Source organism: Rhipicephalus sanguineus, chromosome 5 (genome assembly GCF_013339695.2).
Source record: "Rhipicephalus sanguineus isolate Rsan-2018 chromosome 5, BIME_Rsan_1.4, whole genome shotgun sequence".
Lineage (NCBI taxonomy): Eukaryota > Metazoa > Arthropoda > Arachnida > Ixodida > Ixodidae > Rhipicephalus > Rhipicephalus sanguineus.
The window spans coordinates 2,640,086-2,655,771 of record NC_051180.1 but is presented as its reverse complement, the minus strand read 5'-3'; the positions used below and the strand labels follow the sequence as shown (position 1 = coordinate 2,655,771).

Here is a 15,686-nt window from a genome sequence, read left to right as displayed (position 1 = left end):
AGGAGTGCATAACTGTGTGTGGTATGACCATGTTAAAGGAGTTCATTTTAACTATGAAGAGAGTTGTGCTCAGAATGCACCCTTGTGGTACACCATTTTCTTGGACAAATATTTGTGACAGTACTGTGCCAAGACGTACTTGAAATGTTCTATTTGACAGGAAATCACATAAGCAGTTCAACATTCTTCCGCGAATCCCCAAGTCAACTAGGTCTCAGAGAATTCCATATCACCAAGTTGTATCGTATGCTTTCTCTAAGTCAAAGAATACCGCGAGACAGTGCTGTTTGTGTAGAAATGCATCTCGTATTTCGTGTTCTAGTCTCACGAAATGGTCAGTCGTTGAACAGCCCTTTTTGTATCCGCGCTGGTGTGAGTCTATAAGGTGTCTTCTTTCAAGAATGAAGGTAAGTTATGTATATAATGCTTTTGTATGTTTTTGCGAGACTTGTTAATGCAATGGGCCTGTAGCTACTCGGGGATGTTGGGGGTTTACCAGATTTGAGGAAAGGTATAACTATTGCATTTTTCCAATCTTCAGGCATTAACCAGATTCCCATATTTTATTGAAAAATTGGAGAAGTGCCTCCGCCGATGCCTGGGATAGGTGCGCCAGCATTGTGTAGTGCACATGGTCAGGGCCTGTTGCTGCTTTTTTACCAGCGGAAAGTACCCTGTTTAATTCTTCTAATATGAGATCATGGTTATAGAATTCCTTTGAGGCACTTATATTTATTTATTTATTTATTTATTACAATACCCACAGCGCCTTTCGGCATTACAGTGGGGGGGGGGGGGGAGTACAATAAAAACATAGCCAACCAAAAGCAGGTAATTGAATAAATGTACTGCAGCAATAGCCAAATGGACAAAAGAAAAGCAAAACATTTTTAGTACTAAAAATACACAAGCAAATACCCCGCAGGGGATCACGAGGACTATTTACGATACGAGTTCTGTAAAGAGGAAGCAAATACTTCAGGGGATATAACAGTGGCAATGTCATGAGGCAGTTTGTTCCACTCGTGAATTATTCTGGGGAAAAAACGCCATCCGGAAATAGTTCATCCTACATCTTATCTCCTTTATCTTGTAGGCATGATCAAGACGGGGTTGGACGTAATCAGGATTGTGCATGTAAAAATTCCGGTTAATACCAGTGTTGTTATGGAATATACTGTGAAAAAATTTTAACCTTACGTATTGCCTACGCTGCTGCAGTGACTCCCATCCAAGGCTTTCCTTTGCACTGGTCACGCTAAAGTGGCGGGTATAATCGGCATGAACAAATCTCACAGCTAAATTTTGAATTCTTTCAATCCTTTGAATGTCTACTTGCTGCCAAGGGTCCCAAACGCAACAAGCGTATTCATGTATTGGTCTAACATTGGCTTTATACAAGAGCTCTTTTGCGGCAATAGGTAAATTTCTTGCATTTCTTCTAAGAAAACCTAGAACACTTGAAGCCTTGCACGTGACATACTCGATATGGCGACGCCAGGATAATTCTGCTGTAAAATAAACACCAAGATAGTTATGGTCGAACACTTTTGCCAGTTTTTCTGCATTAACAGTGTAACTAAAATCATTACAGCACTTTTTTTTAGTGAAGCACATATAAACAGATTTTTTCATGTTTATGTCCATGCGCCAGGTATTACACCAGCTAGAAGGGCCATGGTAGGGGCTAGTTGATTGTACATATTTGACACTTGCGACGCGCTGTTTTAACACGAAGACAGCGCGTCGCAAGTGTCAAATATGTACAACCAACAAGCCCCTACCATGGCCCTTCTAGCTGTTATTTCAAGTACATCGGGCTTCTTTGTTCCAGACCTGTCGCCCCTTCAGCGGTTGTACTAAATTTGCGCTCGTCTGTGTACTACCTGTTGTTTTTCGTGTGTCTTCGTGTTAAAACAATGCGTCGCAAGTGTCAAATATTACACCAGGTGCTAATCAAATCCAAATCGTTCTGTAGCGCAGTGTGATCATCTACGGTATGAATAACTCTGTATAATACACAGTCATCTGCGAACATTCGGAGTCTGGATGAAATACCACAACAGATGTCATTCATGTAGATAAGAAAAAGAAGCGGCCCCAGCACTGACCCTTGCGGCACACCTGAAGTAACATCCACTTGATCGGACTGCATTCCATTTAAAACTCTGTATAATACTCTGTATAATACGCAGTCTGACTGATCTGCCGTCTCAAGTTCAAATATGCTTTGATCCATTTAATAACAGTAGAGTTTATGTTGTACCAGGACAGCTTCTGAATCAGTAATGAGCGAGATACTAAATCACACGCTTTACGGAAATCCAAGTACAAACAGTCAACAGTATACCCGTTATCCAGTGCACTAGCCAAATCGTGTGAATTCAGTCAACTGCGTAGCACAAGAAAACCCAGGTCGAAATCCATGTTGCTGAGGCGATAATAAGGAGTAATTTTTTCAGGCGATTCATAATGTTTGTAAAGAGGATGTGTTTTAGAACTTTACAGCTGACTGCAAGTGAGTGAGATCGGCCGGTAGTTTGACGCATTGCTGCGCGGGCCAGACTTGTGCACTGACACAACATAAGCAAGTTTCCAATCATCCGGCAAGACACTTTCACTCAGTGACTTTGAGAAGATAACAAACAAGTATTTTGATACAGAACGTGCGCACATAGAAAGTAAAGCAGATTGTAGGCCGTCCGGCCCAGTGGCCTTTGAGGCACACAATTTCTCTAACAATTTCTCGATGCTCCGCTGATCAAAAACAATATCTTCCATTTTCTCTCCACTCACACAGGTTTGTGCTGAAATGGCACCGCCGCTTGAGCGGCCAGCAAAGACAGAGCTAAAATATTGGTTAAGATGTGTGGCTTTTGTAATGTCACTATGAAGTAAGTTTCCGTCTAGTTCAAGTGGAGGAATAGACACTATCTTTGCCGTTCAGTTTGACTAGCTGCCAGAGTGTTTTAGGACTTCTTTGTATTCCTATTCCAAAAGACCCGAAGAACTTCTTTTTCTGTATGCTTAACACACTTTTCATGTGCTTGGTTATTACCTCAAGTCTTTTGCGCAAGTGCGATGAAGGTGTTTTTCTGTATGCAGTGTAAGCGGTTGCTCGTTTTCTGGCTAAGCTACGCACTTCCTTTGTGCACCACGGCTTAGATCTGCTGCGCCGTGGCGTCATTATCCATGACGGCACATATCGGTCGCGTAATTCGAGAAATTTTAGCTTAAATATGTTCCATAATTCATCTGCATTTTTGGTTTCCGCTAAAGTTTCAAAAACATCGTAATATGCATCCAAAGAACTTTCAATATCACTTTTACGAGCTTTCTGATAACTATAGATCCGTCGTATAGCGCAATTTGCGATTTTTGTATACTGTAAATTTAACTTGCAGTGAACAGCATGATCACTAATGCCTGGAAGTACCAGAGAAGACTTCACAGCTGTGGGGGTGTTCATGAGCATGAGATCTAATATAATGTTTCCCCGTGTTGGCTGCAAGACCATCTGTGTTAAGTCATAAGTGCCGCATAGTTCGATAATCGCTCTGGTTAATTCACTCTGCCCGCTCGATGTGGGCTCGTGATGAGCCCAATTGACCTCTGGGAGGTTAAAGTCGCCTCCTATTATCACGTAGTCCATTTTGACAGTTTCAACCGCATCGATTAGTTCATACAAAACATTAGCTGTACTACTTGGTGGACGATAAAACGAACACAGAGAGACAGTTTTGCCGTTTGAAAGTCTAATCAGAGCCCAGACGGCCTCGCTGTGGCTAACTTCCATTTGCAGTACCCTAGAGTTAATCGCTTCATCTATTAGACACCACCTCCACGACATTTACGATCCCTCCGATAAGAAATATATTTTTCAGGAAAGATTTCCGTATCACTAATGGTTCCATCAAGCCAGGATTCTGTTCCCAGCACCACAGAAGGCTGAGTCATGTCTAGAAGGGCAGCAGACTCGTCCGTTTTATTCCTAATGCTCCGACAGTTCACAATCAATACTGAAAGCAGTGACCTATTCGTCGACCGTAGTCAGTTAGCACGCCTTACTTGGTCTAGCGATTCATCAAATATATATTCAGGAGAGTTGCTTGTTGGGCAAGTTGGTACATACTTAGTTAACTACAAAAGAAGCCACAAAACGTCGAAAAACGGAAAAAGCAGAGCGGCAGAAAACAGAGACAGAGCGCAGAGACTTGGCACTAACAACTGGCGTTTATTTCAAAAAAACCTTCCCCCCCCCCCAAACCGTACGATGCATGCGCAGCTGACAAACAAAAACTAATCAACCCAAAACCCAAAAAGCACAAACAGCTAATCTCAGCAGATCACCTCTGTGCTAGAAACAAAAATTCTTTCTTGGTAAGATAAACCGAAGCCGCACTAACGCATTTGTCTGGACCAAGTTTCCAGATATGGAATGCCTCAATAATCTCCCGTTCTCGCTGCGTCTTAGCTTTACCTAAAATTGTCACCTTATCAAACAGAGGCGAACAACCACACAACTTGCAGTGCAGCGGCAAGTTACCACCCGTGCCCGTAGGTAGAAGATTTTCATGCTCCCTCAACCTAACATTGACACATCGACCCGACTGTCCAATGTAAAACTTGTCACAACTTAAAGGGATGCAATACACCACACGTGTTACACGCACAGTATTTTTTGACATGTTTTATGTCACAAATCCTGCACATCGTGCCACGCTGCAGAACCTTCTTACGAAGACCCAAATATATACCTGACACCGTTTAAGTACAGGGAGTCGAATTTAAGGCATATTTTATCATTTTCCTTTTTATTTGCCTTACTGTATTCCAGCAAATGCTTTCTTTTTAGTCTAACAGCAGCAGAAAAATCTTCCGATATGCTTATCTTGGAGCCCTTTAGTTTTTTCGCATTTGACAAAACAGCTTGCTTATCTTTGAATGAAGCAAAACTAGCGATAACTGGTAGAGGTCGGTTTCCAGTGAACTTGCCTGAGCGATGTGCCCTTTCGATTGTAATATTATCGCGTGTCAGAGTGGAAGAACATATCTCTAGCAATTTCTTTTTAACTACGTCATATGATTCACTCTTGTCTGTGTCCTCAATACCAAAAACGATTAAATTACACCGCCTGCTACGGTTTTCAATATCATCCACTTTTTGTTCAAAAGAGTGCATTCTCGTATCCTGATTTTCACAGCTTTTTTTTACACTGTAAAACTGAACTTTTTATTTCGTCCATCTTACCTATGGTCGATTCTAGTTTCGTTATGCGTGCAAGTAAGGCTAGCCATTGCTGATTTGGTTTCAGCTTGTGACTTCTCAATGGCACTAAGTTTGTCTTTTATCTCCTGCTGACCACTTAGGAGCTGTTGCAGGAGTATATCGGAAAGACCCGGGTTTAATTCTACGTCCCCACACAAAAGCAACAAAAGCAAATAGAATGCGATGCGGCGAAAGAGCACAAAATGACGTCATTTTCGGTACACACGAACATCGCGTAGCGAATGACTAGCAACACTTGAAAATGCCACTGGGGGTGGAACCGGCAGGGAATATACTAAGTAACCACGATAAGAGTGCTTACTAACCTGCAGAAAGAACAGCGTAAGCGTAAGCGGTGCAGTCATATCTGCACCGGTTCCATGCCCCAAGCTCCGAGTGAAGATCCGTGCTATTTGTAGGCTGCAGTCGTCTGTGCGATCAGTCCACGGTTGGTTGACCGGCAGCGGCCAATTTCAGCTGCGAGGCACACTCGTTGATTTCCATCGTTTTGGTCAATGTCGCTTGATTCCCATGTCGAGCAGTTGAACAAAGGTTCACCATCCGGCAAAAACTGAGCTGATAAGTCATCAGGCTGTAGTTCGAAAACTGGTTTGCTTGTGGTTGATCGGAGTAGTACCTGCAGAAAGAACAGCGTAAGCGTAAGCGGTGCAGTCATATCCGCACCAGTTTCACGCCCCCAGTCTGTGTCGGCAGTCTGTGTCTTTCAGACGATTCTTTGTATTTGAGGAAAGCGTTTGTGTAATTCCCTGAAGATGATACCTCGTAAAAGTGTTCGCCTAATAGGTTGGCCTGGTCTTGTAGTGCTGTTTGTGTCTGGACTTGTAAGAAGTGGCATTATGTACGATGAGTCTTCTCCTCTAAACTTCCTCATCTGGTCCCAGATACATTTTGGTGTGACCGAACTATTAAATGATGATATATATTTTTGCCACGAATCCTTTTCCGCCTGCCTATGAATAAATCGTGCTTTGGCTTTTGCCTGTTTGAAGCTTATGATGTTGGTGTAGGTGGGGTATCTTCATAGCATTCCCCAGGACTTATTTTGTTGGTCTTTTGCCTCTGTGCACTCGCTTGTCCACCAAGGATTTAGTTTAATGCGCACAATGCCGGATGACTGCGGTATCGCCTTTTCTGCCACTGAAATCATAATTTCGATGAACTTTTTGTTAACTTCCTGAACAGAAAGTTCCGATGAGAAAACTTCTTCAAGCTTTGCATTTTCTGTAAAAAGCGGCCAGTTCGCGAGCTTCAATTTCCACCAGCGTGGCTTGCTAGATAAAGTTTGGTGGGATGACATGAGTTTGATGATGGCAGGTTGGTGATCACTACCATATGACGTGTCGAGGACCTCCCATTTAAGATCGTTAAAAAGACATGGTGAGCACAAAGCAAGATCTAAACAACTAAAAGTGCGCGAGGTTGCTGAAAAGTAGGTCAAAGCACCTGTGTTTTAAAGGCAGATATCGTTTGACAAGACAAAATCTTCAACAACCTGCCCTCTTTGATCAGCTTTGTCACTACCCCAAAGAGTAAAATGAGCATTAAAATCCCCTACTAAAACAAATGGCTTTGGTAACTGTTCTACTAGATTTTCTAGGTTTTTAGTGGTAAAATGGGTGTGGGGTGGGATATAAAGTGTACAAATGGTAATAGTTTTGTACGATAAAATGGTGGCTGCTATGGCCTCGAAAGATGTACTGAGTTGGACATCTCGGGTAGGAGTGCCACCCTGGAAAACAATAGCTACTCCTCCTGACAGCGTTCGCGCTCCTTTCGGGCAACTGTATAGCCCTTGAGAAATTGAGCATGTTTTGCACCTAGGTTTGTCTCTTGGAGGCAGAAAGCCACTGGTGAGAACTTATTGATGATGTCCTTTGAGTCAGCTAAATTATGCATTAATCCTCTACAGTTCCAATGTATGATAAAAGCCATGATGGAATAAAATTAAGCAAATATACCTGTGGGGATTGTTCAAGTAAATTAAAAGATGATAGGTGATATTATTAAGACAAAAGGGATAACTGCGCTACCTGACACACACATACAAACCACATACACACACATTATTAGCATTATTAAGAACTTAAACTACAGACAAATGCGATAATCATTATGACTATCGCTTGCTTTGCGTGGTTATTGGGACCTTGTCCAATTGGCGCGCTCCAGGGAGCGCATGTCCTTCGGTGTCGATGACACTAAGGTTTTCAGTCGATCTCCATCGCCCTGTCAGAGGCGCTGGAAGATCGAGAGTTTGGCGCTGAGACGTGAATCTCGGGCCTTGGCATTCGAGTGATTTTAGGGCCCAGGGAGACCGGAGTCTGAGGGCCCTTAGAGGTCGATGGAGCAGCAGACGCTGCTTCCATGACGGGAGCGGAAGGAGTCACAACTCGACCACTCTGTGTGGACCCAGAGGATGTCTGAGGCCTCTGTGACGCTGCCCCCGACTGCGTCACATCAGTGTAACTTTTGCGGAAAAGGTACGACAACCGTTTCCGCGCTTCATAAAACGAGATCTTTTTTTGACGGTGAGAGCAATTACTTCTTTTTCTTTTTTCCAGGATGGGCATGAGCGGGAGTATGCTGGGTGATCCCCCTTACAGTTCACACAAAGTGGCAATGATGCGCAGTTTACGGCTGTGTAGTCGTTTTCACTGCATTTTGCGCATGTTTCTTTTCCCCTGCATGAGTGGGATGCGTGACCGAATCTTTGGCATTTAAAACACCGTCTAGAATTAGGAATATAGGGCCTGATGTTTATTTTCACGTAGCCTGCCTCGAGGGATGTGGCATTTCGCTCGTTCGAAAGGAAAGTACGACGTGTTTTGTGGGGACTTCCTGATCGTTGCGGCGGATGACAATTCTCTGTACCTTTATGACGTCTTGATCCTGAAACCCCTCGAGGAGCTCCTTGTCACTTAGGCCTAAGAAATCTTCTTCAGATATTCCTCCCCTGCTGGTGTTAAGGGATCTGTGGACAGAAATTGTTACGGTAGTGTCACCAATGCAGGCGAGTTCGGAGAGCTTTGATACTTGTTCTTTTTCGGCTAGCTCTAGGAGCAGGTGACCGCTTGACATTTTCGAAATTTTGTACTTGGGTCCAATTTCTTTCTTTCAGGCACTTGGCCACCAAAAATGGAGATAGCTTTCGTACTGGTGTGCCTTCACTGTGGATGACATGGTACTTTTGGAAGGATACTTTGGATTGTGTGTTGAAATGAACAGTTGCCTCGGTGTGGCCTCTTTTCAGAGACTGATCAAAAATAGTGGATGCTTGAGAAGCCATAAAAAGATGAAACTGTTCGGCAACAGCGCCAACCGCCCACCATGGAGCCCAACAAGGGGACACGGCTGGACTTGTCATCAAGCCTGCATGATGCCAGCCGTACGCTGTTACTATAACCTCATCTAACTACTCATGGTTGGATATTCACACCAGGTTAACCCTTGCCGCCGTGAAACACGGAAGTAAATTGAAGAGAGAAGAGGACAGGAAAGATGAAAAGTGAGAGAGAAAGACGAAAATGTGGAGAGAGAGAGAGATAGCAAAAGACTACTGCCGATTTCCTCTGGGTGGGTCAGCCCAGGGGTGCCGTCTACGTGAAGCTGGGGCCAAAGGGGTGTGTTGCCTCTGCCGGGGGGCCTTACAGGTCCAATCACCCGGCGTCGGCTCAACCCCCAGGATCCCCTTTTCCTCGGACACAGCAAAGCCAAGCATGGCGAGGCGTGGGGGGGGGGAGGAGTCGAAACCCCCCTGTTGGCTCGGGTCCGTAGTGACGCCATTCACCAAACGCCTGCTTGCGCAGGCGCCCCTGCGGGGTATTGAATAAAGCATTTCATTAGAAGCACATATGGGTGTTCTTCTCCACCACCACATCGAATTTTGGTCTGCGACCAAACGAGGACCCCCCTCCACATTGTCCAATTATCTTTCTCGCGCTTGCTCAGAATTTTACAGTATATGTAAAGCATTCATTTGATTAATTTTATTTATGAGCGCATCTCTTGTAATGAAGCTAGAATTACAATTGCATTTCAAGTGTTGACATTTTTGCAAATTTTTAAGCAAGGCAATATTTTTTTGTTATTTTTTAATAAAGCTGCCAAAAAATGAAAGCTATTTGCATATGTACAACATTCTAGCTCAGCAGCTTTGTACTGGTGTTCACTTTATTCTGTTAAAAAATCAGCCTTCTGTCCTTTAAAGTTGCGAAAACTAGAAGCAGCGCGAAAAAAACGACGACAAAATTAGGAACACACACCACAGGACTAGCGCTGAACTGCCAACTGAATGTTTATTGAAGAATCACCACTTATAGCTATGCCACCAAAAACGCCTTGTCACACAAAAAACGCCACAAAAAACCAACGATTGCGGACATGCGTATTGCTACACTAACAGGTGTTTATCGAGAAAAGATCTCTCATGAGTAGTTAAACTAAGTGACGCCGCGCTGACACACTTATCTCCAGCTTTATTGATAAAATAAGCTTCCACGATTTCTCTTTCTTTTTTGGATTTTCCAAACGTCAAAAAACTAGTTTGCCCAAACTTGGGTGTGCATGCGCATTTTTTACAGTGCGAGGCTAGATGGCTGCCATAGCCATTTTTGACATTATTCTTATGTTGCCTGGCCCTATCATTAAAGCATTGCCCAGTTTGTCCGATGTACACTCTCCCACAACTCAATGGTATCTCATAAACAACATCAGAGGTGCACTTGGTGAACTTCGTTTCATGGTTAGTAGTGCATATAATTTGTTTTCGACCTTTCATAGCATTACACAGCGTTGAAAGTTTACGAGGAGCAGAAAATACGAGGTTGACTTGGTGCCTGTTGGCCACTTTCTTCAGGTTATGCGATAACCTGTGCACATATGGTATCACATGAAACGGTCTCTTGTCTTTTTCCTTGCTCATCAGTTTTTCTTCCCGAACGTTTCAATCTTTGTAGCAAAGTTTCACTCACAGCTGTGATGACGGAAGTAGGGTAACCGAATGATTTAAGTCTTTCGGTCTGATGCATTAGGCTAGCCTTCATTTGGTGCTCACATGATTTGTTAATTGCACTTTGTACACAGGTGATGGCGATTCCCCTTTTTACGAACTTGGAATGGGCACTATCATACGGAAGGATGCCTTTCTTAGATCTAGGTCGATACTCCCAGCAGACATGTTCATTAGACTCAGGAAAGGAAATATTAACGTCCAAAAACTGTATGGTATTATTCTTAGGCGTTTCAAAAGTGAATTTCAGTCCCCCTCCAAGCATCCTAAAATGCCCAGAATATTTTGGACTTCGTCATCAAAACAGTAACCTGGACGTTTCTTTAAAAGAATGAGGTAGTCATCAACGTAGCGATAAATACCAGTGACTGGAGAGTCATTTAACGCAGCGCAAATACGGTTGTCAACGCTAGATAAAAATATGTCACTGAGAATGGGCGCAATGGATGAACCAATACAAATGCCGGTGCGCTGAATGTAAAAAGTTCCATTGTGATTAATGGCTGTCGAATTGAGATAAAATTCTAAAAGCGTGATAAAATTGTCAACATTTATGCCTGCTGAGTTTTGGAAGTCTTGTTCATTTGTTTCACAGATTTTTTCCCGCACAGCGGCTAGCAAACCATCACATGGAAGAGAATAAAACAAATCTTCTACGTCTACAGAAAACGCCGTCACACTGTTTCCGTTCGTGACACAAAGGCCGCTTAGTTCGTTCACGAAATCCTCAGAACTTTTCACTAAGTAAGGGTCATTCAACGGAAGTTTCTTCAAATGTCCTTGCAAGAACCTTCCGACATGCAACTGCCACGAAGCTTTTTCAGACACAATTACCCTTAACGGGTAGGTGGGTTTGTGCGTTTTACACGTGAAAAAACACGTCAAGGAACCCAGAATCTGTCTTGCTTGTGATCTTCTTCAAATGCTCCAAATTAAGATCTCCAAGTAGCTTCAGAGCTTCCCTCCTTCGCTTCTTTGGATCGAAGTTCACTACCTTGAAGTTCTTCGCGTCGTTTTTTTCGCGCTGCTTCTAGTTTTCGCATCATGAACCGACTCGCCCAAACCTACAAGTTGTCCTTTAAAGTTGTTCTGATAATGAGGCACACAATTGATTCTTGAGATACAGAGACTTAAAGACAAAAAGCAAGTTTATTTCATATATTTTCAAAAAGAATATGTACTTAGCAATTTAATAGCAATGAGCCATATTAGTGATCACATGAATAAACCTTTTGCTTCTTGTTTTCTTGGTTCCCTAGCTTGTTCTGTCATCTTCTGTCTCTCTTTTGGCAACATACTATCGACGGTGGTCAATCTCACCCAACCATATCACAATGTTGCGGCTTGATGTGTGAACGGCCTTCAGAGCATTTACTCAGGCCATGCTAGCCTTTTTCAAAGTTAGAATGGTTTCAAAGGTGGCCGTTCTGAGGGATTCCATTCCAAAGAACACAATCCATTGTGTTGTCTACGAGTGCGATCGTTCCTCCGCATTCTGTGCAGACACAGATACTCGTAATCACGGTTTGTATGAGCTCCACATCAATCAAAGGATAGCCATTGTCACTACAGGTAACATTTTGTCCTTGTGGCGACACCGTTTTTAGCTTACTTGCACGAGTGCTCCTGGTCTCGTTCTGTTAGTAGCTGAACCGTGTCGATTTCCAATTATACTATGCTCTCCAAACGGTGGTTTTGTCAACACGAGCATATCTTTTCCCATTGCAACAAAATAAACAAAGGTGCAACTAAACTCAAGATACGTGCGCAGAACCATGTCTCGCACACACAAGGCAATTGGACTCGGTAAATGCTGCGAGTGTTAAGAAAACTGCACCATGTGCCTTTAGGTAGCCAAAGTGATTTTTTTAAAACCTGCTAAGCTCAAAGAAACTACCAGTTTTGGTTTTTGAAAAATTCGTTTGAGGCAGAAAGCTCAGCTTCTACACGACCTAAGAGGGCGCGGCTGCTCGTCAGCTGGTCTCGAAAACCTTGTGGTTTTGGCTCAATCAAAATGCGGTAAAATGCGTGGGGCACTGGACAATATTAAGGAAGGCCTTATTTCACAAAAGCAAAAAAAAAGAAAGACCAAATTTCAATAATAAAAGAAATTTACCTTAACCCGTGTCTTAAAAAAAAAGATTGGGGCAGCTACGCACCAGTGTTACGATGGCTTCGGAAACAGTGGAGCTACATGGTGGCCTTGTCTGTAACCTCCAACTCATCTTCCTCCTCCACTCACCTTCACTAAACTATGCTAAACTCTCCCTTTCCTTTCCCGCCTTCTCACCCCCCACATCACTTCCCTCGTTACCGGACAGCACGCACTGACGGAGACAAAGAGAGAACACAACACAAGCGACACTTCCCTTTCCCATCCCCTTTATACACCGTACTATACACGGCTATGCTGTACCCTCTCCCACCACCTCACCTTCACATCACTCCTCTCCCTCACTTCCCTTTCCCACCCCTTTGCTGTACTCTCTGCTTCCTTTGTCTTGATGACGAGTTTCTCTGAGGTCTCTTGTTTCAGTAGGGGTGCGCAAATAGTGAAATTTCATTTTGAACCTAACAGTACCGAATAGTGGCTGAAAATGTCAAATATTGAATACAGAAAGCTTTATTTGAAATTGAAAGAAAGAACAACGAAATAAAATCTGCTAATGTCTTCGAGCACATAACGTGGTGAGTGACTACTACCAAAAGACTACGAACTGTCATGACACAAGCAGTTTCACATGACCTGGCTTCAGGCTTTCTTGCCCTGATGTTACAGTGTTTCCTGCAGTTGAAAACGTGCACTTACTGGGCACCTCAGTAGCATAACAGGGTTGGGAAGGTATCGCAAAGCGATTATGGCGATACCTTGATAAAGTGCAGCTCCATGCTCTTTGCAGTCAGCTAAAGTATCATCCTTTCCTGCAATTAGGGGCTCATTGAAGTATTTGTGAACCTCTTGACTATAAGATCTGAGCTCAGTGTGCTGGTTATTCTTGAGTGCCAGCAATTCGGGTCTCACAGAATGTTCCCTGACCATGAGCCATGGAAACGGTATAATCGTTCTTAAAATGAACATGGCTCACTTTTGAACCAGCATATTGATGAAAGTTTTAACGGCAGGTGAAAATTTAATGAAGTTTAGCGACGTTATTGTTACTTTTTGCCATCCCACCCTAATCAAATTGCACTATTGGCCTTTGTCGCGTCTTTGATATTCGTCGTGTTGAATTATTCAAAACGTTGAATACTTGCTATTCAAAAGTCAAATTGAATTCGAAACTCGAATATTCGTACACCAGTTATCAGACTTTGCCAGAGTGCAGTCGCACCTTTCCGGTTGTCTTCCGAACTTCACAGCACTACAGAATTTTCGGTCATGTTTGCTCTGCACACATTTACAAGTTATTTACCTTGCTTCAACAAGCATTAATGTCTGTGTGCATATATATATATATATATAAACATTCAACATGTTTATGCTTGTGATATACCAATAATTACCAAAAATCTTTTTTGCTTGTTCTTACTTCATGGGACACTTTTTATGTTAATAAACTGTTATCTCGTATGTATTTTTTTTATTTTGCATGGGTATAGTGGTAACTACAGTGGCGGAAGTGATTTGAGTAAGCCTTGCCCTGATACATATTTTTATTGTGATGAAGCGTCAAAGTGTAGACATCATGGAGAGTAGAGCCTATTGAGTGCACTCGACAATTTCATAGAGGAGGATTGCACAATATTTCCTGATCACACAATATACAGCGGGAGGAAAGAAAGGTGAAACCACGAACAAGTGCGGATAAGTGCGAGTCTCACTTGCCTTCACCGCGGAACACAGAGCCGTATTGCGGTGAAGCCATGAAAAAAAAAAAAGAGCATATCCTCGAAGAGCTCCCAATTAAGTTCAATTTTGTCCTCTTAAATTTATTCCACTAAAGGCAGTGCTTTAGGGCTGCGTGCTTGTCTTTTATCTTCGCAAATTTGGAAGCGGCAGCACGATAAAGTTTGCGCGCAGGCTTTTATGGTCGCACGCATGCATCGCCGCTAGCTAGTGGAAGATGCGCTTGCTGCCCGAGCAACGTTCGTATCCTTAGATATAGTGACAGTAGTATCAGAAACGCGCTTTTTATAGCTTCATGCTGAGCAGCAACAAAAACTTACCAAGTGGAGTAGAGCAATGTCCGTCACGTTGTTCTTCGCTGCAGGCTGTGTCCGCTTCAATGCGTCCTGAACGAGACGGCTTTCGGCAGCGAGAAGTGTGCGCACAGCGTCTCGTGAAGCCCTTGCTGTGTCTTCACGAGTATCCGATTCATCGTAAGGCGTTTGCTATGGTTGCGGGACTCGCGTCGTCGCGCAGTAGCACCAGCAGCACAGCTGGCACAGCCGCGGCCGCGGTCGCTATGTTTCCACTGATACGAAAACACGGGGACTCGCCGCCGCCCGAACAATTAGGCTGGCCAAAATGCATAGCCCCAGAGAGCGCCGTGGCGCGGTGCATTGTGGGGGGGTTTATCCGCTCGCCTTTGTAAATGCGCTGCCGGGCGCGCTATCCACTGCGCCACGCTCACAGACTCTAGGGGCTTTACAAACGCGCCTTTTATATCTACCACTCTCCCGGTCGGCGGGGTGGTGTTGTCCTCTGGGAGCGGTAAAGTAATGTAATTCGTCATTACTGTGGCCTCCGCGATTAGCACCTGCAACGCGTTACGCGTCCGTCCCATTCGGCACGTTTTCAATAGAAGTTCAATTTTGTCAATGCCTTAACACACCGCGAGGTGGCAACCTCAGCCCAAGCGTCTAGGGAGCCTACATGATGTAGGCTCCCTAAAGCGTCGTAAAAGCATCGGCCTCGCTCATAGCATCACGCTAATCCAAACCAAAAAATTACACTATTTCCCGCTAAAGGGGACCATGAGGCGATGCGAAGCCGGTGCACTTGCACGATCGCGTTCCGTTGGCGTTCTTTGGGCATGCTACCGACCTCGCGTCGCGGAACGCGAAGAGGAACGCTACGCGCGTCTTCTCTTCCCTCTAGCCTGGCCGTTAATTCTCACAGGGCGAGCGGGGAACGCAGTCGGCAGGCGTGCGAGAGGGGGGCAGCGTAGAAGAGGAGAGAGAGGGGGAGGGGACGCGCAGGCGCTGGTGCTCATCGCGGCGTTGCGGAGAGAATTTCGGCTTGTCCAGCCCGCGTTTCAGAGGAAGAGTGGAAAGGGGGAGGTGAGGGAAAGTGGGGAGGGGAAAGGGGAGAGGGGTAGTGGATAGGTGAAGTGGAGAGGGAGAGGGGAGAGGGTATACGCATGCGCAGTAAGGGTGGTCACGCCGCACACCACCACCACCGGATTGAACTCCGCCAAAAGATACTTCGCATCTAAAATAGCTCTG

General features: G+C 44.2%; 1 long non-coding RNA gene across 1 annotated transcript; it reads right to left on the bottom strand.

The window, feature by feature from the left end:
• Positions 1-270: 270 nt before the first annotated feature.
• On the bottom strand, positions 271-14,697 carry LOC119393124 (uncharacterized). Its single transcript, XR_005183851.2, has 4 exons — positions 14,466-14,697; positions 8,162-9,102; positions 5,596-5,906; positions 271-1,511 (listed from the first exon to the last, which is right to left on the bottom strand). It is a non-coding gene; the product is annotated as an uncharacterized LOC119393124 (long non-coding RNA).
• Between the last annotated feature and the right edge of the window lie 989 nt (positions 14,698-15,686).